This window comes from Corapipo altera, unplaced genomic scaffold (genome assembly GCF_003945725.1).
Source record: "Corapipo altera isolate COAL_440 unplaced genomic scaffold, ASM394572v1 0, whole genome shotgun sequence".
NCBI classification, from domain to species: domain Eukaryota; kingdom Metazoa; phylum Chordata; class Aves; order Passeriformes; family Pipridae; genus Corapipo; species Corapipo altera.
In genome coordinates, this window is record NW_020884872.1 from 28,406,457 (window position 1) to 28,428,644 (window position 22,188).

A 22,188-nucleotide genomic window follows, 5' to 3' on the forward strand; every position below is an offset into this window, starting at 1 on the left:
ACAAACAACAGAGGGGAAAGAGCCTCACTTAACTGATTAGAGGAGTGAAGCAGTGAAAGGGAATATGCACAAAGCGCTGCCAAGTTCACAGAGCAAAGGAAAAGATAAAAAAAGAATCATTTCACCGGCTTTTTTTTTTTATATAGCGAGTAATGTGAGGTATTTCTTATACTAGCAGCAGGGAAACAATTTTCAGACAAAAATGTGATTTCTTAATCAAGGGTCTCTAATTCAAAATATATTTATTTAATAAACAGTAATTATGATAGCAGCAACTACTCATTCATATCAATAATTCATTCAGAAGTAAACCATATCAACATATTAGCATTTATTTTTCCATTTAATAGGCTGTGATTTAAAATAAATGTAAATCATCATAATCATTCAGCTCCATATGCTGGGAAAGAAAAAGTCACCTTAAACCAGATGCATATTGTGAAAAAAAAAAGAAAAAAAAAAGAAAAAGGGGAAGACAAGTTGTTCTAAAGAAACAGCATATGGGAGCAGATCTTAAGCTAGGGTAAAGATATGGTGCTTTGTAGATGTCAATGTAGTTTTAGATTAGATATTAAGAAGAAATTCTTCACTATGAGGATAGTAAAGTACTGGAACAGGTTATCCAGAGAAGCTGTGGAATTGTTTAAGGCCAGGTTGGATGGGACTTTGAGCTGCCTGGTGTAGTGGAAGGTGTCTCTGCCCACGACAGTGGGGTTGGAACTAGACAGTCTTTAAGGTCCCTCCCAACCCAAACAAATCTGTGATTCTATGATTCGATGATAACGAGGCTGAGTTATGCCAAATGAGATTCTAGTCAGTAATTTTCAAGAACTGGGAGTCACATGCTGATTTCTGTCTTTTAGAAAATAGATAAATATGATTTCTCTCAGTTTTAATTAGGAAAAGGCAATATGTGTGATCAAGAAAATCCTAGTTTGAAGTTGCTTATGTATGGAAAAAATAGGCTCTTTGCAAGTCCTAAGCTGACTCTGCACTTGTACCTGTTTGTGTGCTTGGAACTGTATTTATTTTTCCTGTCTCTATTTAGCCAAACCCTCTCCTAACTTGTACCCCTGACTTACCCACATCATTTTGTCAGCTGACAGCTCTTTTTCAGCTCCCTAACCCCTCAGCACTCCTGAGGCACTTCTGTTGAACACTTATGTTTCTGTACCCTGTCTGAGATCCACAAAGTGGCGTTTGGAGGCTGTGGAGCAGGGTTGTACTTAGGAATTTTTTTTTTTTGCTTTGGACATAGGGAAAAAGCAATGAAGGGCTCAAGCCCCGGACAGCATATGCCACTGCTGCTACAGCATCTCAAGCAGTTGGTGTAGGTCTTGTCTTGTTGCTTTTTTTGTTGCTTTAGCTTTCAGTAGGTGAGGTTGTGGTGGAGAGTAGGGTGTCACTGCTCTGCTCGTTCTGTTCCCACATCCAAGCTGGCACTGATGGCCTTGCCACAGCCATATGGCCCTCTTGTCCTCTGATGAGCTCAGCAAAGCCCTTTCTCTCCCACAGACAGAGCATCCCGTATTCCAGCAGGAAAAATAAGGCCGTGCATCACTCCTTCCTCCCTGAATTATTGCAGTGATACTCTTAGAGGACTGAGGGAGGTGATGGCTGCAGCCACAATGCTGTGAGCATGGTGCAGATTAACTCTGTGAAAAGGTGTTTTCATATCCTTGCAGGTGAGTTTTGTCACCTGTATAGTTATCATGTTACTCTTCCAAGGCCGTTGGTGCTTTCCCAGCAATGACTGCCCTGCGCATGTAACCTGCTCTGCACGAGGATCTATAGTCTCAGGCAGTAAAGTTAAAGTGGTACCTGACTTTTTTTTTTTTCCCAGTCTCTGCCACGCTTTACACTGTTAGTATTCTTCCAACAATTCTTAAGGAGAAAAGTGATGTTTGAGAAATGTTTGATTTTCCCTATTTTAGTAGAGAAGAGCCATGTTTTTTCCACAAGTTATTGCATTATTCCTCTCTTCGGTGTGGCTCTGATTTAGTGCTGGATGAAGCTCAAAAGGAGGATTAGTGTAGATAGAGTCCCATATGCTTGGATGCATTTCTGAACTGTGTACTATCCTCACTGCTTTTGATAGAAAAAGCTGGGCTATAAACCTGATGAGAACAGGCTTCCATGCAAGATGTTTAGTATTTCCTGCTTCCATTTGGGCCAGGAATAAGGCACATCCAGCCCCTTTTGGCCCTGCTGCTCTTGGTCATGGGCTTGCCTGAAATTTAGTGAATCACAGTGGTGGAAAATGAATGGGGGAGTGAAAGGAAGTTGATTTTTCTCCACTTTAATATAGGTTAGATTAGGGTTTAGTTCCGGCTTTGGCAGAAACTTTGCTGGGGAATGGACACAGGTAGAATGTTTTTATTTTAATAGAATTGGTTCATCTGTCTTTTAGGTAGTTTCACTGGAGTGCAAGTCCATTTTTATGGTCCTGAGTAAAAGACCTTGTGCTGCTTTTAAAGAGGTGTACCTTCTGGGAAAATTAGAGCTGGCTGTAAAACTCTGACTGTATTGTATTCAAGGCAATTGCGAGCCTAGGAAGAGAGAAAGAAGAAGAGAAAGATGAAAGAGGAAGAGAGGGAGGCTTTCCAAAGATAAGCTGCTACAATGAGTCATGCTACTCCTCCATGCCTGGGGGGCTTAATACCTGATCATTTTTCTAGCTGGTAATCAAATTGTTAAATAGTGTAACATCAAGGAGTACTGAAGTTGATCCTAAAACTGTTGTTGTACTACTGTTTGCGGGTTTTCTTCCTTAGTATTTTTTTAAAAAGAATTTCCCAATAGTAATCTTATCAACTGATAATTTTTCTGATTCTCCCTTCCATTACAAGGGTTTCCAAGTTTATGAATGAAAGGCTATGTTTTCTCAAACAAATCCTCCACTCCTCGGTCTATTAGTAAAGTAATGTTAACTTACAAGATTTGACTGAAACCTCAGGATCTGCCAGCTGGATGTTTGAAGAGTCCAAGCTGGCTAGGTAAAGAAACACCTTTTTCACATGATCCAGCCCAGCTCCCACGTTGCCCCACAAGTTTCTATCAGTACAAAAGCTGACATTGTCTGCAAGGAGCAACTCAGATTACAGTCTCTTCCAGCTGCATTGCCCCTGACCCCAATCCTGCCCTGGGCTGCCCATGGTCTGCCCTCCCCACATGCACAGAGACTTCAGCTGCAGCTCACTGACTGCCAGCACTGACTCTGGTCTTGAGGGTGGCCTTGAATGCATTTTAAAAGGCAGCACAGATGCTTTGTGAGGATAACATGGAATGATTATTTTAGGGCAGATTTTCCCCTAAAAAAATAATAGTTCTACATGCACACAGTTTGATCTTCACACAAAGGATTTATATAAGAATTCACTTCTCTCTGTCAGTGACAAAAAAAGCATGCTGGTGGGATTTAGGGAAGTGTACAGGCTAAAGGATAGCAGCAGACAAAAGGAAATTTTTCTTGTGAGATCATCTGTGCAACTGGAACTCTGGTACCGTTCTGGTTTGAAAGCCTATAGGTATTGCTTGGCTGGGGCAAGGGACAGTGCCTCTTTGGCACCCTCCCGACATGCAAATGCGGCCAGAGGTTCTTAGAGCAGTCCTCAGCCCCGTCCCTTGTTTTGTACACACAGATGCATGCACATTACTTTGCTATCAAATGGCTGTTTTGGGGAATCAGTCACCCAGGAGGTAAACTGTACATAAATGATCTAAGGGTAAAGGTGGTGGAAGAAACTCTGTTTCCTTTACATGCTGAAGTAGATACAAAACAGGTACAAAGTTCACCTGGATTTTCAGGAAGAGAATAGCTACAATGGCTCTAGACCAGCAGAAAACCAGCATCCCTGACTCCTAGATGCCCTCTAAAAATGTGCCTGTATCTCAGACCGGAGTAACTTAACAGTAGGTCCGCTAGAGAAACAGCCCTGACAGCCTAGCAAGAACCCAGCAGGATATGAAAGATACTCCCCTGTGGCACCTGCACCTCCCGAAGTCCTTTTAAGGTCAGGTCTACACCTACGAGTAGAGCACTGCCTAGCTCTGTCTTTGTGGCATGAAGGAAATGTATGTGTGAGCCTGGAACTGCTCAGATTTTTGTCTATCTCAGGTTGGCCCCATTCAGCCATCTCTGCCCTTCCCGGGGAGCGAGTCCCAGATCCAAAGACAGATCCTAACGATATAGCCTGTGTGCTTGCTTCTAATATAACATGATGCTTAAAAACTGAATATAAGCAGGGATGAGGCTTTAGATCTTCCTCAAATCTCAGTGTAACTTTGAGGTTGTCAGACAGTACTGAAGTGAGAGATCTGGAGTAGTAAAATTAGTGAACACAAAAGTCATGATATTTACTCAGTTTATGCATTTTCTCTCTTTTTTTTTTCCATAAAACCTGCATAACTGGCATGTAATTGTTTTACTAAGTGAGTCTTGAAAGCAAAAGTCTTGATAGCTGTCACATATCTTCTTTGTAGTAAAGTGTGTTGTCCTCAGAAGATAATCAGTAGAACTTGCTCAAAAAAACTTAATCAGCAGAACTGAGTGTATTGTCAGTGCTTAACAAATAATAAATTATAACAGTGTTCCTTTTGACACAACCTATCAAACTTTTTCTTTCTTTCTCGGATGCTTTACTCATCTCTGTTTAGGATTTAATACATACTACAACTCTGTTTTTTATGGTTGAGAGGACTGGCGATGCTACCTAACAGGGTGGAAGTATTAATTGAAATGAAATATTGACAAATGGCAGAAAAAACCTCCAAGAAAATTCTTGGGCTGTTCCTTTTCACTTACTGATATTGCTTATAAGTCTTAAAAACTGAATTAAAGAATAGATTTGATCTGTTCCATTGTTATAATGTAAACCACTTTGCTTACAAGTTAGTAGAATCACTTTCAAATTTCCTGATAGTCTGTTTTTTTAAAAGACAGACTCATTAACTTTTCTTTACAGAAAGGTGAATGTATCCAAAAGCACATCTATTATCATCAATTATTTTTATTACAAGGAGCTTGGCTAGCTCAGAGAGTTGTTAACATACCTGCGGTTATCACTTCTTTGTCACCATTGTAATTTGGCCTGGACTGGGAGTTACCAGCAATCATTTCATTTGCTGTTCATTTGGTAGTTTCTGTGCAATTTTTTTTTTGAGTTTTATTCACTTTCAACAAGACGTTTATTCATGTCATAGAGAAAAACACCGGGTCAGCTCTAAGCTGCCACTAATTGTCACAGGCTTTAATGGACCCATTTCAATTTATCCCAGTTGAGGATCTGACCAATGATCACAACGGGCATTAATTAGCAGATGTGTTATCAGAATCCATGGAGATGTCCTGGTTTGAGTGACAAGAGAAGTGCTCAGCTGCTGCAGCCGGTGGAGCCGTGCCAGTTTGGCAGCTGACAGCACAGAACCCAATGCCGGCAGGTGGAAAGTCCAGGTCACCCCTGCTGGAGGCACAGTGGTGGCTTCTGTCACAAGTCTCCATGTAGAAGGAGCCCTGGAAGGAGCCCAGAGCACCAAGCAGCTGGTTGTATTAAAACAGAAGCAACACAGGGCACCTGGGAGCGGGAAGGCAGGGAGAGAAGAGAGGGAGAACGCAGCACTGAACCGACTCATCCTGAAGCTGGGTTTGCACAAGAGATTGCACTGCTAGTAACAGGGTAGAGCAAGTAGCAAATGTGTTGGGGCTCTGGCTTTCCATGTGCGCCGTATGAACTGACGCTCCAATGCCAGTTGTGCATGCATGGCAGAAGGGTGGGGCAGACACATCTAAAAAGAGGGGGTCCTAAGAAGCAGTTGGCTTTCACAGAAGCAGCTACTGACAGTAGCAATGTTATTGTGGCTGTAAACTAGGGGTTCAGACCATGACTAGAAGAGTGTCTTGAGCAGATCATAGGGGTGAATGAAGAGCAGGAATGTGAAAAATTTGAGATGCTGCACCTTTATGGGGAAAAAAGAGAGTAATACCCTCCCATTTTTCTTATCTGAGTGCAGCATGGGTTAAAATCAAGGCAATAACCTGTACAGATACTAATTGTTCAGTAGCAGCCATTTTGTCTTCTTTCTCACGCCCACATATCATCACAGGATGGTGGATAGGAACAAGTTGTCAAGCTAATAGTGTGGGACCTTTGTAAAGATTTACGGCCTCCCAATATTTACAGGACAAACCTGGATGACAGGTAGCTCAGGGAGTAATTTTTTCAGCTGCTGACACAGTTTCAAAATTTCCTTAAGTAAATTGACCCCATGCAGTTTGATTCACTGGGAAAAAAATATCTTTTTATTGTGTGATCTTTTTATCGTAACCCAGGAAAGGAAGACAGCAGGAGAGTGAGAGCTAAATAGTACTGGGAATGGAGAAGTTTTTAGACTGGTCCCAGACCTCTGACCCTGTCAATGGGAAGATGCAGAGTATTTGAAGAAGGTGCAGATTTTGTCACCCTTCCCGTACACTTCTCCCACCACTTAAAGCAAGATATGAAAATTTTTCTGTGAAAAATCTGGGTCCTTCTCTGAACAGCTACCTCTGGGCCCAAAGCCACAAAAGGGGATGACTGAGACTCATGTGGGATACGGATGTCCAAGTCCATATTCCCAACCACACACAAGTTCACCTGAATTTTTGATAAGAAGGATCTTAAGACATCTAAAATCCACATTCTGCTCCTGTCTCTGGCCAGTCACTAGCTCAGCTGAGTTGAACTTCCCAGCAGTTAATCCCAATTCACCTCTTCAAACTATCCATGCTTTGCTCACACATTTATCGAGAACAGCCTGGCAAAGCATGTGTAACGCAGGATCAGGACTGAGCAGTACATAAAGTACAGCAGCCATGTTCACTGTCATTGAAAGTAAATATCTTCAAAATCTGCCCAAGCCCTTATCTCTTATCTGCAATGAAAGCAGGAACCCTAGCTAGGAAGCTACCAGCTAAATATTCATGGGGGAAGAGATTTTCCATACTTCCTGCAGAAGTGGTGCTGAAATGCATAAGGTTCTCTGGGAGGAGTTTAAGGCAATAAGGTGGAGAATAAGATACAATCTCCATCCCTATTCTGCTGAATTAGCTTGCTGTTTTGGATTGGTGCAAGATAGAGGATCTCTTTTGTTATACTCATTGCTGCGTAAGGTGTTTCTTAAACATTGTCTTCTCAGCCTAATGAAAATACAGTGATTTTTCAGAAAAATCAGTAGAACATATTCTCAAAGGATACGATGATTATTGGAGTTTTAATTAAAATAGCAGGTAAAATAAGTATTATGGTGTGCTATTATTTCTAAAATAACAACAGAATAAAGATGCCCATTTCTTTCTTGAGTGCAATTTTCTAAATGAAAAAGTAAACATTAATATCTGCAGAGATCTTACTGATCTTGTATGATAATTTAGAAAAATATCCCTATTAGGGATAGTTATATATGCTTTTTGTTGGAAATGCAATCACAGGATATGCACATAGCTGCAATCTGTAGACAGATTAAGTAAATTAAATCACTCAATGTCTTTTTTTCAATAGCTCTAAATTTAAAAGTAATTTGCAAAGAAAATACTCAGTTTCAATTGGTTTGTAATATCTGTTAATGATCTTTGGAAAAATTTCTGATAACATGCAGGAATTCCCTCAGGGACAGGGTTGTGAATAAGTGGATTTTTTTAAGTTTGAGATGTCATTAGCTAGTGATTTCTTTGAAGTAAAAAGCTGTTACAGAATAAATTGCAGAGGTATACAAGTGAACAGGACAATCATTTTTATGAATAATATACATTATTTTCACTGTGCTTTCTGCCCTCCAAAGAAATAATTTACAATCTAACTTGTCATTACAAACATCCTGGAATCACAACTGCATGTGCATTTTGTGCTTACTTTATGTATATGCTCTGACTCTATATAAAACTACAGCTTGCTGGTGTCAAACCACTGGTGTAAGGAGTTGATTTCTTTTTATTTTTTTTCCTTTTCTTTTCCCCCCAGTAGATAACTTTTTCAACCCACAAGACTGAAACAACTTCCCTTAATTGAAATGACTCCAGAACAGCTATTCCCTAGAAGACATCTTCCTTGATTTCTTGCGAGGCCTATAAGATGACTGGAGTTGTAGGTAAGTGCAATCATGGAAAAAAGGGTCTCTATTCTCTTGGTACCTTGTTAGCATTAACATATTCTTAACAGTTCAGAGACAAATCAGATATCTATCATGCATCACCATAATAAGGTAACACTTTTCAGGGCAAATGAGATTTCCTGGCTTCTGTCCCCACCTTAGGATGTCTGAAGTAGAAAAGAGTGCCAGAGACACCACAGAACATGGGAAATGTTGTCCTGCTTCTGAGGTTCAGATATACAACTCAACCATGGGCAGCTGAGGATGGACTTTCTACCTCCATAGGTTTCTGTGGGTAAGTCTGGGGTTTAGATGGGAACTGGGGACTCTCTGAAGGGGTGCTGGTCTGGGTAAAGGGGCACTAGGACTCCCGTGTGTGCTGTCACACAAATCAAAAGATACTGCTAATTGCAGTCACTGAGCTTTGATTTCCTCACCTTTCTCCAAACCTTTTCTACCCAAGACCTTACTGAACTTGGTCTGCTTTTTCCTGATCTACAGGTAGGGTCGAAGACACACCATGCTAGCATGAGTATGACTGTTGCCTCCAGGGTTCCCACAAAGGGCTGGAGGAGAAAGGATTTTTCCAGGTCTAGAAAGAGATATGATAGCCACCAGTTTGAAAAACCTCCTAGACTTTCCTGATCCTCTGAAGGCCCAGTGTAGGAATTGGTACCTGCCCTGATAATGCATCAGTAGATCAGAGCTTCTCATACATAGATGTTTAATGACGCTCTGCAGTTAAGCTGAGAGTAGTGGGCCTTCCTGGCTGCTCCTCAGCAGCCCCTGGCATTGGTCAATCCTAAGATGCCTGGACTTTGACAGAGATCAATACCAGACCACATATAAGGAGATTCTCCCTCCTCACTGTGCATTTAACAGTGTCACAGTTTACCATGGATTAAGGTGCTGTCTTGACACTGTCTGTTGACTGGCACACACCATGAAACCCTGAGATCATTAGACATTATTACATAATTGCATCTAGTGAAACTCATAGATCTTTTAAGGCTTGGAGCAACCATTATTGTCATCGAATATTATCTTCTGCTTAATGCATGCTACTGAATTTAACCCAATCTGAACTTTGTGTGAAGATTTGCTTTTATGCCTAAAAATGCCTCCTCGCTTACAAATATGATGTTGTTTCTCTCAGTACTAACTCTGCAGCAGCAAGTTCCATTAATTAACTGTACATTGTTTGGAAAAGCAATACCTCCTATCCATTTGAAATTCAATACCTTTTCGTTTCACCTTGCAGGATAGGAAAGATTTTTTTCCTTTGCTGCTAATTAAGTTTGAAGATCATGAGGATGAAATGTTATTTATATTATAGTCATGCTTAAGCAGAACTCTGGCACAGCCTGGAGATCCCACCACACAAAGTGAGGGAGACTGTGTAAGTCCTTCGGGGCTCAGACTATTTTAATAGACAAAAGGCACATTTTTGAGGAAGACGAGTGATTTAACTGAAAAGGTTACCAGTGTCAAGTCAATGGACTTGTACCTCTCAATCACCTCTGACTTTCAGAAGTTTTAAAGAAAGGTAGGGAAAAGCAAAGTCTCTAAAAGACCAGAAAAATAAGTCAGGGATACGGTCAAGTCCCTGTAAAAGGATTTTCCCTTTTCCTGTAGTGACAGGACAAGGGGTAATGGCCTTAAACTGAAGAAGATTAGATTTAGATTAGATATCAGGAAGAAATTCCTTACTGTGGTGGTGGCGGCGAGACACTGGAACAGGTTGCCCAGACATGTTGTGGACTCCCCATCCCTGAAAGTGTTCAAGACCAGGTTACATGGAGCTCTGAGTAACCCAGTCTAGTGGAAGGTGTCCTTGCTCATGGTGCCAGCTTGGAACTAGAACTTAAGGTGCCTTCCAACCCTAACCATTTTATGATCCTATGATTTAATATAGGAAAAAAGGTGTTACTTAACTCTGTGTTCTGTCCACTATCCATGGGTCAGACTGGCCTTCAGTGGCTGAAAGTTCTATGAGAGGACAGGGTACACTGTGGAAAATACCTTCAATATCTGATTCATGCAAGGGCCCAGAGCCTTCCAGAAGAACTGCTGGGGTCCAAGGACATCTTCTAGATTATCTCAGACAACATGTATTCAGATTTTATGGAGAGGGTTCATTCAGTTTGTGTATGATTTGAATCATAGAATGATTAAAGACATCTAAGATCATGGAGTCCAACCATTAATCTAACACTGCCAAGTCCTCCACTAAACCATGTCCCTAAGTTCCATATCTGTGAGTGTCCCATGAGGATAAATCTTCCCTGAGAGACAAGCTAACGCTTATGTTCTTTAACTTTTCTCAAGAAATTTCCCATCCTTTTGACTTTTATCATTTTTATTACCATTCCCTGGACTTGTTCTATTTCCACTTTCTTTTTTCAGGAATGAGGTGACCAAATTTGAAGACAGTATTCAAAGTGAGGATGTGCCACTGATTTATATAATAGCATTATAATATTTTCTATATTATTCTCTAAAACTCTTATCTTTGTACAAACCCCATAAGATTCTTTTAATTCTTTGAAGTACAGTGCCTTTTAACATCTGTAGTTTACTCTGATCACATTTTAACAAAGGAATAAAAGGCTTCATTTTTCACATAGAATTTTATTTATTGTTTGAACTTTAGAGGAGAAATTGGTTAACTTACAATTTAAAATTCTTGGCAATGTAGACTATCGGGCAAGAATATAATTATCAGCCCTTCTATACTTACCGTAGAAATGTGTGAGACTGAAAGTTGGTGTATAAGGTCTTGACTCAATAGACTCATCTTTTGTCTTATAAATGCAGACAAAGACATAATTTTGAGCTGCCAGCATCCCCAAAGATGTCAGAAATGTCATTCACCTGTACCTCCTTCCTGATGAAACATGCTGGACCCATACATTTACATGCTGTTCAATCAGGACCACGCACATGTGCAAGTAGTACCTGACTTCTGCAGTCTCCCATTTACTGTACCACACACCTCCACGCCAGGTCAGAGGAAGACCCCTTTGAAAATGAGGCACTTGATGATTGCAGAGGGTAGGGATCTTGCTCTCATGTCACAGCTTGGCGTTATGCCTTCATCAGGGTATTAGAAAAGGCTCAGGGAAAATGGTTACAGCTATTCTATTGCCTAAGACACTTCCTGCAGCTACTGCCTTTCCTTAGAATTACCAATCCAAGTGGTGACCCTGCCTGACCCTACTTATCTTGTAAAAGCTGACAAGATCACAGCCTGAAGCAGTATAGCCACAGGCTCAATACCGGCTACCAAAATGTCTGTTTAGTATTTTCAAGAAATGCTGCTCTAAAGATTTACAATACCAGCTGCTAGATACATGAACAACACCAGCACACAGCTCTGACCCCTGAACATTCAGCCCCACTTACACAGAAATTTGTGTCTCTCAAGAGGCCAACACCGAACTGCTACCAAACAGTGATTCCCTACCTGCAAGCACACTGGATTTTTAGCACTATTTGATTATATATACTAAGATATTAGGTAAAAGTATTTGAAAACTAGTTTGAGTTCAGAATTCATTGTTATCTTTTTTTCATCAGTTGCATTACTGCTTTAGCAACAGAAAGAGTTCTACCATTTCTGTGTAGTACATTTTTTTATTTCAGTGTAGAGAATTTTCTTCATCCTTCCATGACCAAAGTAGTTTTTCATCAGAAGTTATTTTTAGATGAACTCTAAGTTTCTTTCCTAGCAAACATTTTAGCTGCACTGTATGAAAGGAAATTCACATTTCCCTAGATATCTCTAAGGATAAACACAGGTTTAAATATCCAAAAAGATCTTGGGGAACAATCTGGTTTATATATATACATTCATGTAGCAGATGCAGTAAGAGTTCTTGCAGAGTAGTGTGGCTTTTTTTAACCCTTTTCTTTTTAGAACAGCAAAGACATGGAAAAGACATTGAGGTCCTGTTGCTCCTGTGGAAACTTCTGTTGGCTGCAGCATGAGTTGGATTGGACCCAGAGAAACTGAATACACACAAGTAATGATGAGTTGGCCATACAAGCAAGGAAAATCACAGATAACAGGTGCACACCAATTAGCAGTGTACCTTTTAGGTCATCCAATACAGCTCCGTGTCACAATGAGATTGTTTCATATGGTATATTTTTGTTTTTTTTTTTTTTGTTCCTAGATTAAATGCCCTGGTGATGCCATGTCTCTAGGGAGAGTTGTACTGCCTACAGTATCTTTTGTCAGGAGCTTTTTTCCTTTCTTACCATCATCATATTTCTTTTTACAACCCTTTGCAAATTTCCTTCTTTCCCTTCATTGATATCTTTTAACTAGTGCGATGTGTTTAGTTAACATTAAGCCAACCCATAGATATTTGGATCACTTAATCTTCCCTAACCTAGAAGTCCTTTCAGTTTTCTTGTTACTCCTCATCTATTCTAGTCACGCTAGATAGCCTGTCAATATCTTTTTTTAGCTATGAGATTCTAAACATGCGATACCTTTCTCTAAACTAGCAACAGATCTGATGTAGAGCTGAGCACCATTCATGTCTCCTCACTGAAAATCTTTCCTGATGTGCCCAGAGGAAAGCTGCCAGCACTCTGAACAGGCATACAGGTAGAGTGCTCAAACCACTTCCTTGGTGCCTCTTACTCTGTTGGCCAACAAAATCCTATTGAAACAGTTGACGTAGTAGTTCAAAAAACAAATGCATTTCATTATGGATTTATTTTATTTCTCATAATGTAAAAAAGACAGATTAGTACAGATAAAAAGACCTTTGTTGCTGTTTTTGAGATTTTCTAGTTCTTGGTCATGGATGTCATATTCTAAAATTATGGAAGACGTCAGCTTCCATAACTATGTCTGAGTGCTAGGAAAGTACGTTGTAGAAAGTAATTACATACATACTCGCAAGCCTAGCTGTTCACTTCAAGCAATAAATTCTGACCTACAAACAACACTCCTTTAGAGCTAAATATGATCTTGGTTGTAATGGACTGTCTTTACCTTAGTGTTCTGTTGTATTGGAGGAATATAATTTTAATCTGCTGTCTTTAAATTTTCATTAAGGAACATTTCAGCTACCTGCAGCCTCATCTGATGATGTTTAATGATATCAGCTAGCTTGATCTTCCTCCATGCACCAGCAGGGACTTCTTTAAATTGCTCAACTGTATGGAACACTGTTTTCAAGTTTAATGTACTTGGAATTGACCTTTTAAAGTAATGGCATTTCTAATTTTAGATATTTAAATACAATTTAAATACACAGCACACACATATGTTTGCATTTATATGTGCGTGTGTGTACACCTATATATATATATATATATAAGTGCACACATATGTATAGAAATGCTGATTCTATTCACCTTTTTAAAATCATTACAGCTAGTATTAACATGAATGTGCTGTTAAATTGGCAGTGTTATACATTTTTGTTGGAGTTTACTTCTGTAACATAAAACCAGAAAGATAAGCTGTGAAACTCGTGCAGCTGATGACATAATTCTAGAATCTCATGATGCTGAATCTCATATTGCTAGGAGTGTGGGATGGATGTTCTTTGCTGAAATAATTATACTGTCTCTTGCAATATATGTTTCCTTGTTTTCATGTGGGTGCTGAGAAATCCAAATCATTAAACATAAATGGTACAATGAGTCTTGTGTTCCTTATTTATTCTAAAGAAGGTAATAAATTTATATGGTTTTATGGCATAATAAAGCCAACTACTTTAGGAATCTGTGATGAACATAGCAATAATCCGTGACAATATGCATATTTACTTTTAATAATTATGTCCAATTGTACATATATGCATATAGATATGTATATATGTATATACAAACACACGTAGAGAGACATATGCATAAATTAAACAGAACCAATTAGAAGGTGGCATAAATAGATTCAAACCTTACCTGTTATGGTTGTGTGAAGGGATAATTTGAGCTACAAGGACATGAAAGAAAGCATACTCAATACACTCCATTGGCTCATTCTCATTATGCTCAACAGTGACAGGCTATATGCTAAGATGGGGTACCAGCAGACGTTTGTAATGACAGCTGGTTCAAAACAGAGCTTTCAAAATAGTGCAACACCCCCAGCTTCCTTCCAAATCTTGGTGTTTGCCAGCATTTAGCTGAGGCTGGCTCTTAAGGTCAGATGTTCAGATGTAAGTTATTCAGAAAGAATTTTCTTCTTTATGTTTGAACTGTATATATATTCAACATATAGGCTCTTTGTTGCCCATGAATTTGCATTTAAACTCACACATGGATCATGCTTGTCCACTACCTGCTAAAATGATGGATGTTTCTCCCTGACATTGCACCCTATTTTTCTGAGATGTCCTCTGTTGAGTTCTCTTGTGGGGTACATAAACTGAGACTCAGATAGTAGCTCTTTCTTTTTACTGGGACTGAAAAACTCCTCAGCCTCTCTGTTGAGAAACGGAGGAAAAGCGACTTCCCTTTAGCATCACCCACATCTCGCCCACCATGCTCGGCCAACTAGGAACACAGCAAAAAAACCCCCAAACAACCAAACTTCAGATGTCATGTGTGACTTTTCCTGGTGGACGTATATAGAATTTGGAAATAAACATACTCCTACTTTGGAGGGAAAAGCAAAAAGGGTTTATCTATTTGCATTTGAACTCAGTGAAAAATACCTGAGCATGGAAAGTGCACTTGAAGGTAAGACATGAACATAAGCAAAGCTAAATTTCACTAAGCTAAATTCAAGTGAAATGTGCCACATTTTTATAATTACTACAGAGAACATGCACTAATTAATTGTTACGCTGTGCTGGTGAAATAGTTAAGTATTCTATATGGGGCGAGTAGAGGAGGTTACTGATGCTATTGACTTTGCTTAGAAGCCAGTATGTGGGGAGCATGCCATGAACAGCCTTGTGAAAATGAGGTTGGTGAACTGATTTGGTCTTAGAAATTACTTTTCAGAGTGGTTAGAAAAATATTTTAAATCTAAGATAAATTTTAGTTGTACTGGATTACTGGACTGCTAAGTGTGTGCATTGTGTTCAAAAGCAGGTTTTCATTTGCCTTGTCACTGGGGGACCCCAAGTGCTAAGCGTCAGATCTTCAGAGGGATTCAGACAAATAATAGTGCTGTTCTTTGGGGATCTTCAGAGCTGCCAGGACACTTCTCTGTAAATGAAATTAAGGGGACGTGAGCATCAGGGGGTTTCAGAAAAGCATTGACTGGGTACCTATCAGTCTCTTGCGGAGCTGCACTCATTTCTGAAGTGTTGACCCTGCTTTAGTTGGAGATGCATCTGGGGATATGTTGAGGGGAACAGGATGGGTCTGTGCTCATTTCTGGAGGAGGTATAGATCTCCTGCAAGCCAGAGGCCTGTGCAGGGCTGCTTCCCTGCAGCAGGCTTGCTTGGCTTACACCCACCCATCCTGTTAGCTCCATCATGGTATGTGTGAGCAGTGTTGGCCTTGCACTCAGTCTGGCGACGCTCCTGTTTGCCATCAGCCTTCCCTCCTGGATCAAGGCCGTTGCCGATTGCTGAGGGGTGGCCAGGGGCAGCTCCCTCTGGTGAACCTCTTTTGTGCTTTTATCTCCCACTGCTTGGCAGTAAGCTGCCACTGGCTCACAGCCATGGCCCTCTCGCTCTCCCCAGTGCCCAGCTTGCATGCTCAGCCAGTGCCTACATCTCTTCCAGCAGCTGGCCCTACTTTTCCTCCACAGCTGGCTGCTGCCCCCTACTGTGGTAATTATTATTTATTATGGATATTCAGTGTACATTACGTGTCCAGAGTCCAGTACAGTCTGAATCACTACCAGGGTCCCACTGTGTGGGCAAGAAGCACAGTCGTACACAGTTGTTCCACACTGATATTCTCTCTACTCTCATGCAGAGAGAGACTCAGAGGAAAGGAGTGAAGGTAGTTGTTTGCACCCATGAGCACTATCTGATGCGACACCTACTCTCTCTCCTGTGTTACGTGACTCCAGCAACAGCACAGCTTAGGGCAGAGCTGCTTTTTCTCCACCTTGCTACCAATAGCAGGTCTCCTGCTATTCCTGCTACCTAGCAGGCAACACCTGAAGTGTTTTCCAAAAGTCATGGTTGCTGATCAATCACACTTTAACTCCCCATTGCTGTGAATGCAGGTGTTGCTTGGTTTTCAGTTGCTGTCAAGAAGTAATGCCCTTAGACCACAGCATGGCTATGTGGGACACTATTTTCTTTCCTGTTTCTCTCCCCCACCTTCTCCTCTGGGATTCTCTTCATGCCAGTTCCTTTGCGCATGCATTCTTCTCCTTGCATTTCAGCCTTCCTCCTCACCCTGCCTCCCTGAAGACACCACCCTCAGTGAAAAACAGAGGAGCTATAACTCCCACAACTCAGAGCACAGACAAAAGCACCTGGAGGGAGAAGCAGCTTCTCTACACTCGAAAAAATACAGAATCCTAAATATATTTCACACATATATGCACATGTGTGAGAGGCAAGTTCTCAACTGTGCTGGATAGAGTTAGGTCTGCGCAAGAAGATAGAGCAATACTACTCCATGGCAGCTGAGAATCTGTCCCGGTATGTAAATGTAAACATCTATTTTTACGAGCCCTCCTACAGTTAGCTTAAAAAAATATTGGTTTTTAGACTCTGAAAACACACAAGCCAGTCAGAAATGTCCCACTTTCTATATTTTGTCTAATTCCTACCTCTGACTTCCTCTGAGAGCTTTCAAAATCTAATGAATTCAAGAGACAAATTGAACTAAAACTGAAGCAGCTTTGCCTTCAGTGCACTGGACCTACAGGAACTGAAATGTTTGTAACTGGGCTCACTAAACTCTGCAAAATTCCCACTGTCCTAGTACTTGTAATCTACTGCCCTTTCAGCTAGCTGCAGCAAGTAATGTCAAGAGCAAATACATGATGCAGTCTCTACATCAGAGTACTTTTTGCCATGAATCACTTTTTAAATTGTTTTGAGTTTTTATTTAATTGCTTCCTTTGCATGCTATGTGTACACATGCACTCCTCCCGCCCCTCGTGTTTCACATGTAACTGTTGTGTAGGCTGGAGTCTTTGAATATGGAGTATTCAAACCTCAGAGCACAAGGAGGAACTGACTTGTCCTCTTTTAAGATGGGAACCACATGTGTGACTTGAATCCAGATCTGGGGTGAATTCTGGATGCACTAATTTGAATAAATTAGGATTGGGGATTCAGACTCATTTCTTTGTTACAGTACTAGTTCTGATACCCACTACTGGGTGTTCACCTTTCACTTCCTCAACAGAAAGAGAAATGCTTACCATATTCATTTATTCAAGACTGATTTGCAGTTCATTCCAGGATCAAATCACCTTCAAGCTATTTTTCTCAGTTTTATTTCTGAACATTCTCTGTGACAATTGCTTATAAGTGACCTCTGCTAGCAGTTTTGAATATTTGGATCACTTGGTCACGTTCCTCTGAGAAGTATCTGTCATTCCACTTTTCCTCTGAAGGCTGCCCCACTGTTTTTTTAAAGTAATACAGTCCCACACAGAGACACTCTTCCCCTTGTAACAGCCTTAGTTTGGGAGACTGAAACAACAAACTATCTCTTGAGCTATCTCTTGGCTCTTGTTCAGAACCAGTTTCTTGGGCTCCCTAAAACTGTGGCAAACTTCAAAGCTCTGCTATTCTCAGGATTTTCCTCATCTCCTTTTGAAGACAGGCAACATACAATAGGGCTTCCCAGCCTTCTTGTGCTGCTCCATTTTTCAAGGGAAGAAGGCATCCCCTTGTCAGTATCTCGGCTTTTTCTCACTTTATTTCCCCTCAGAACTCCCAGATGAACACCAGCCGGTTGTGGTGATTTACTACACTTGAGTTTCTCAAGTTACTCTACAACTTCCTCCATAGAGACTTCATTCTATATAAAGGCCACACTCTGATTTTCTTTGCAAAGTGTCTTTGGCACAGGAATTTCTACATGACTCTCAACAGCAGACATGATGCAAGAGATTGATTTAACTCCTCTGCTAGCTTGTTGTACTCTTCTTCTGACCCAGTGTATATGGATTTGTGGGGATCTCTGCAGTGTTTTGATGCATCGTCCAGCCTAAGATTAACATGTGAGGCTTGTCTCTCAACTAGTTTTCTCTTGCTGCTCCACTGAAGGATATTTCTGTATGTTACTACAGTCACTCTCAACACATCTTATTTGTCTGGCTAATTAAGCCCAGTACCATTCCTCTGCACTACATCTGTTGCAGGTGGGTTAAATTCTCACTGATGAAAACTGGTACTGTTCCTAAGGAAGATGTTCAGGTGAGGAGCTGGTCCTGCAGGAGACCCTCCCCTAGCGCTATGGCAATCGACCCCCTGTAAAGGGGCAGGCTGAGTGCTCAGCAGCACAACTCAGGAGGAGCAGGACCCATATCCTAGGCCATGGCCTGGCCCTCAGACAAGTGAAAAGCCCTTTGGTCTTTTGTCTTTGATAAAGGGAAGCCGGAGGTCCATGGCAATCTTTTCTGCTCTTCCTTTTATGTATCTTCATTTCTGTTTCTTCCCACTCCCTTTCTGTTTTGAGAAAGACAGAAACTGCCATATGGCAAATCCAGTCTTTAATGACTTTGATGGACAGAACTAGAACATCAGAAATACTCTTCATGCCCTGTTTTATTCTCTGGCCAGTATAGACTGGCCTTCAGATGTTTCAAAAGAAGCTCAGTTTTATGAAAGCACATGTTAACAAACACTACTTATTTCACACAAAACTTATTTCAATAAATTTTGATGACCATTACTTTGTCTGTTTATAAAACTAAACCCCAAATATTAGCTTAATTTGCGTTGCAGTCACTAAAGATATATAGATCTGATTTGAGACACAGAAGAACATCCCTTTTATATGGTATGGATATGAGATCAATGTTAACTATAATTGCCTAAGGCACAGACACAGAAATTATAGCTGAAACCAGTTCCATGACTTCATCCATCAATGAGAAAAGTATTCAAGCTGTTGTTAAGGCTGTCCTATCTTTCAGAAAGGGTACTGGGTATATATATTTCACTAACTTTTTTATTTCAAATGAAGAATTAAAATCTGATACTAAACATCTTTATTTCTTATGGGCTTTTGTGAATAGATGAAAGACTCTGAACTTCCTAACCTTCCTAAGGTGATGCAAAATATGTCTCAGGATTCATAATTCCAGAGCTGCCGGTTGAATTCCAGCCTGTGAAATCTATGTCAAGATACAAACAGGCATGCTCATCCCTATTACATCTGGTTAAATAAATGAAAAACCCCTTATAAATTATTTGGACCCTTAGTTTCCTAGAGTTTGGGAATTTGCAGAGCAGGAGTAATTACAATGTGCTGTAGTTGTTTTAGAATTGGCAATCTTGTCTCAGGTAACTCTTTTCTTTCCCTGTCTGGATGGTACCTCCAGATCTCACTTTGTTCAACTATTTCATACAGCCATTTTTGGATGATATCTGAGATGGCTATAGGAAAATAAGTTTCTGTTACTGGTGGAGTTTCTTCACTACAGAAGGAACATGAGCAATTGCATTAGACCAAACCACTAAGGTGATATTATCTCATTGTTAATGTCTTGGTTCATTAAAATTTTTGATTTAAGGTAAGTCATTCAGATTTGATATATATTTTTCTTTTACTGTAGTCCACAATAACATCCCATTTCTAGTCTGGTTTTACCAAAATGATTTCCAGATTTTCTGCTTTATGTGGTGTAAATAGAAATGCTACTTTCTTGGTCTCATTTTCATAACCTACAGGTATTCTTATTTTATCTTGCAATATTTTGACTGAATGTAGTGATACTCTAAGATCCCACTTAACAGTGCATGAGCAAAATCTTAGCAAATGGCCTTGTAGTGCAGTACAAAGTTGAAACAGGGAATAAACTGTAGGAGGCAACTTTACTGTGTATAACATCTGTTCTGCTTCACCTGTCAATGATCTGATCACACCACTGCATCACTCCAACTTCTCACTACACTTACGCAGGAATGTGCAACACCGTCCTCTCCTCTTCATGCAATTTTTGCCAGGACTTTACAAAGTCTTTCCTATCAACAGGACAAGGCAGATAGTGCCTGGAAGTGCCACCTCCTGTGTCAGTCAGGCTTTTAGTCTACCTTCTCTACAATATCTCCATGCCCCCATATGGCTTACTGCAGGGAACTATAAGAAAGATAGACATAACATTTTTTGAAGTGACTCCTTGTAGTGGTTTGAACCTTGTTTTCCCCCAGAGGTTGAAAAGTGGTAACCCCCAGGGGTGGAGACCCCTGGAAGTTTTGAAGTTCTGCCCAATGGGCGCTCCTGCAGAAATGTAAACATATCACAAGCACCGGAAGAGAAGAGTTGTAGTTTGGTTGTAGAAGTTGCCATGTTGTGAGACCACGAGGAAAGGGGCCCAGAGCCCATTGGGGCCTCTGGGGCCCCCCAGCCCAGTTGGGGGCTACAGAGACAGAGCAGAAGCGGTGGCAGTGTCCAGAGACTCTGGATAAGAGCCAGGACAGATAAGAACTGAACCGAAGGAAGCAGCCGAAGAGAGCCCGCAGCAGAACTTCAGAGTTCTGGGGGTAGGAACTGTACCAAACCCCTAAAACTCCTTTGAGACCTCCTGGAAAGGAGGAAGATGATGGACTCTTGCTTGAAAGAGCCTTGAAGTGCTACAGCACTTGCAGAGAGGAGCTGAGAAGCTCAGAGCGTCCTGGGAAGCTGGACCGGGACGGAGAAGGAATGCGGGGGGGTTGACCTTGGCCCCCCTCGCTGCTGCTGCTAAGCTAGCAGCCTTGAGGCAGAGCAAGGAGCTCTGTAAAGGGGAATTTGAATCCCCTGAGGAAAGGGACTGCCACGAAGACCCCTGAGCTTCGTGGTATGACGTGGTGACGTGAGCTTGTCCCTGCTACGCAGTCCACGGAAGAGAAAGACCCTCGTTTTGGAGACGACGGGCCGAGGGGCCTGGAGACCCCCTTGTGTGTATTGAACAGAGATCCAGCTACAACAATCCAGTTACTGCTGCATGCATGAGATGAGGAGAACCTGCTGCCTTAGAAGAAGATGCTGCCCTGAGAGACTGGAAGGGATCTGTCCTTCTTTCCCTCCTGGACTTTTATTTGGAGGGGAGAGGAGATCTGATCCATTGTAAATACTATATGTCATGGTAGAGATAGTTGTGATCGTGTGTATAATGTGTTATAGTATTTATTTGTACAGTCATTGTAATATATTCCCTTTCCCCCATTCTGAGTCTGGTTGTGTTTTGTCTGGAAAAACCCATCTCACATTGGGTTGAGATGTGGGAGGGGGGATGGAGCTAGGGAATTGGATTTTGGGCTGTGTCAAACCATGACACTCCTTTACATTGCTTTCCTTGCACATATCTACATAGTCCCATGCAGTAATCTGTATTTTTGTTTGGGATGTATAGGAAGTATCCATAGAGAAATAACAAATAACTACTCTCATCATCTTTGTTGATATCAAAGAACATTGGGTAGGTGAACCAGGAAACAAATCCTATTGTAAAGTGTAAATCGAGTAAAAACTATGTTGAAACATCCCACAGTTGAGAGCATTTGCAGAGATGACTCACTTCACGGTACTCAATATATTGCTCACTTCTCTCAGTAGGAGCTACTTTTTGAGAGAATACTACCAAGTGGAGGAAACCTTCTGTGCCATAGGTACGATGTTGATCCAAAATGAGTGATTAGTAAACATCTTTCAGCTGGTGAAAAAAGAAATGAGAAAGAAATGAACCTTAAATACAAAAAAAGTTGGGTGGTTAGCATCCGTTCTATTCATGGGGCAATTAATAGTTTTCTTGTCCCTGCAGAATTTTCATTAACACCGAAAAATTTTGCCAAACCTAAGATGATGTCAAGACCTTGGCAGAAATCTGTTACATTTGAGTCTATTCAACAATTTCTCATTTGGTCACAAAGAAGTTTTTAATTTATTTATTACTTCTGGAGACTTTAAGATTTTAGGAAAGTTCTGACACGGATTTAGATGTGGAAATGAGATCTTAA

The 22,188-nt window shown here is 40.8% G+C and overlaps 1 long non-coding RNA gene across 14 annotated transcripts in view; it reads left to right on the forward strand.

The window, feature by feature from the left end:
• Positions 1–13,791, forward strand: part of LOC113946120 — a 39,669-nt gene extending 25,878 nt beyond the window's left edge. For 7 of the 14 annotated variants that reach the window (XR_003527300.1, XR_003527296.1, XR_003527311.1 and 4 more), the window contains 3 exons: positions 7,995–8,121; positions 8,287–8,419; positions 12,044–13,791. This is a non-coding gene — a long non-coding RNA (uncharacterized LOC113946120). Of the gene's footprint in view, positions 1–7,994; positions 8,122–8,286; positions 8,420–10,941 lie in introns of all 14 variants that reach the window. The other 7 variants (XR_003527299.1, XR_003527312.1, XR_003527314.1 and 4 more) reach the window with 5 other exon arrangements.
• Positions 13,792–22,188: the final 8,397 nt, after the last annotated feature.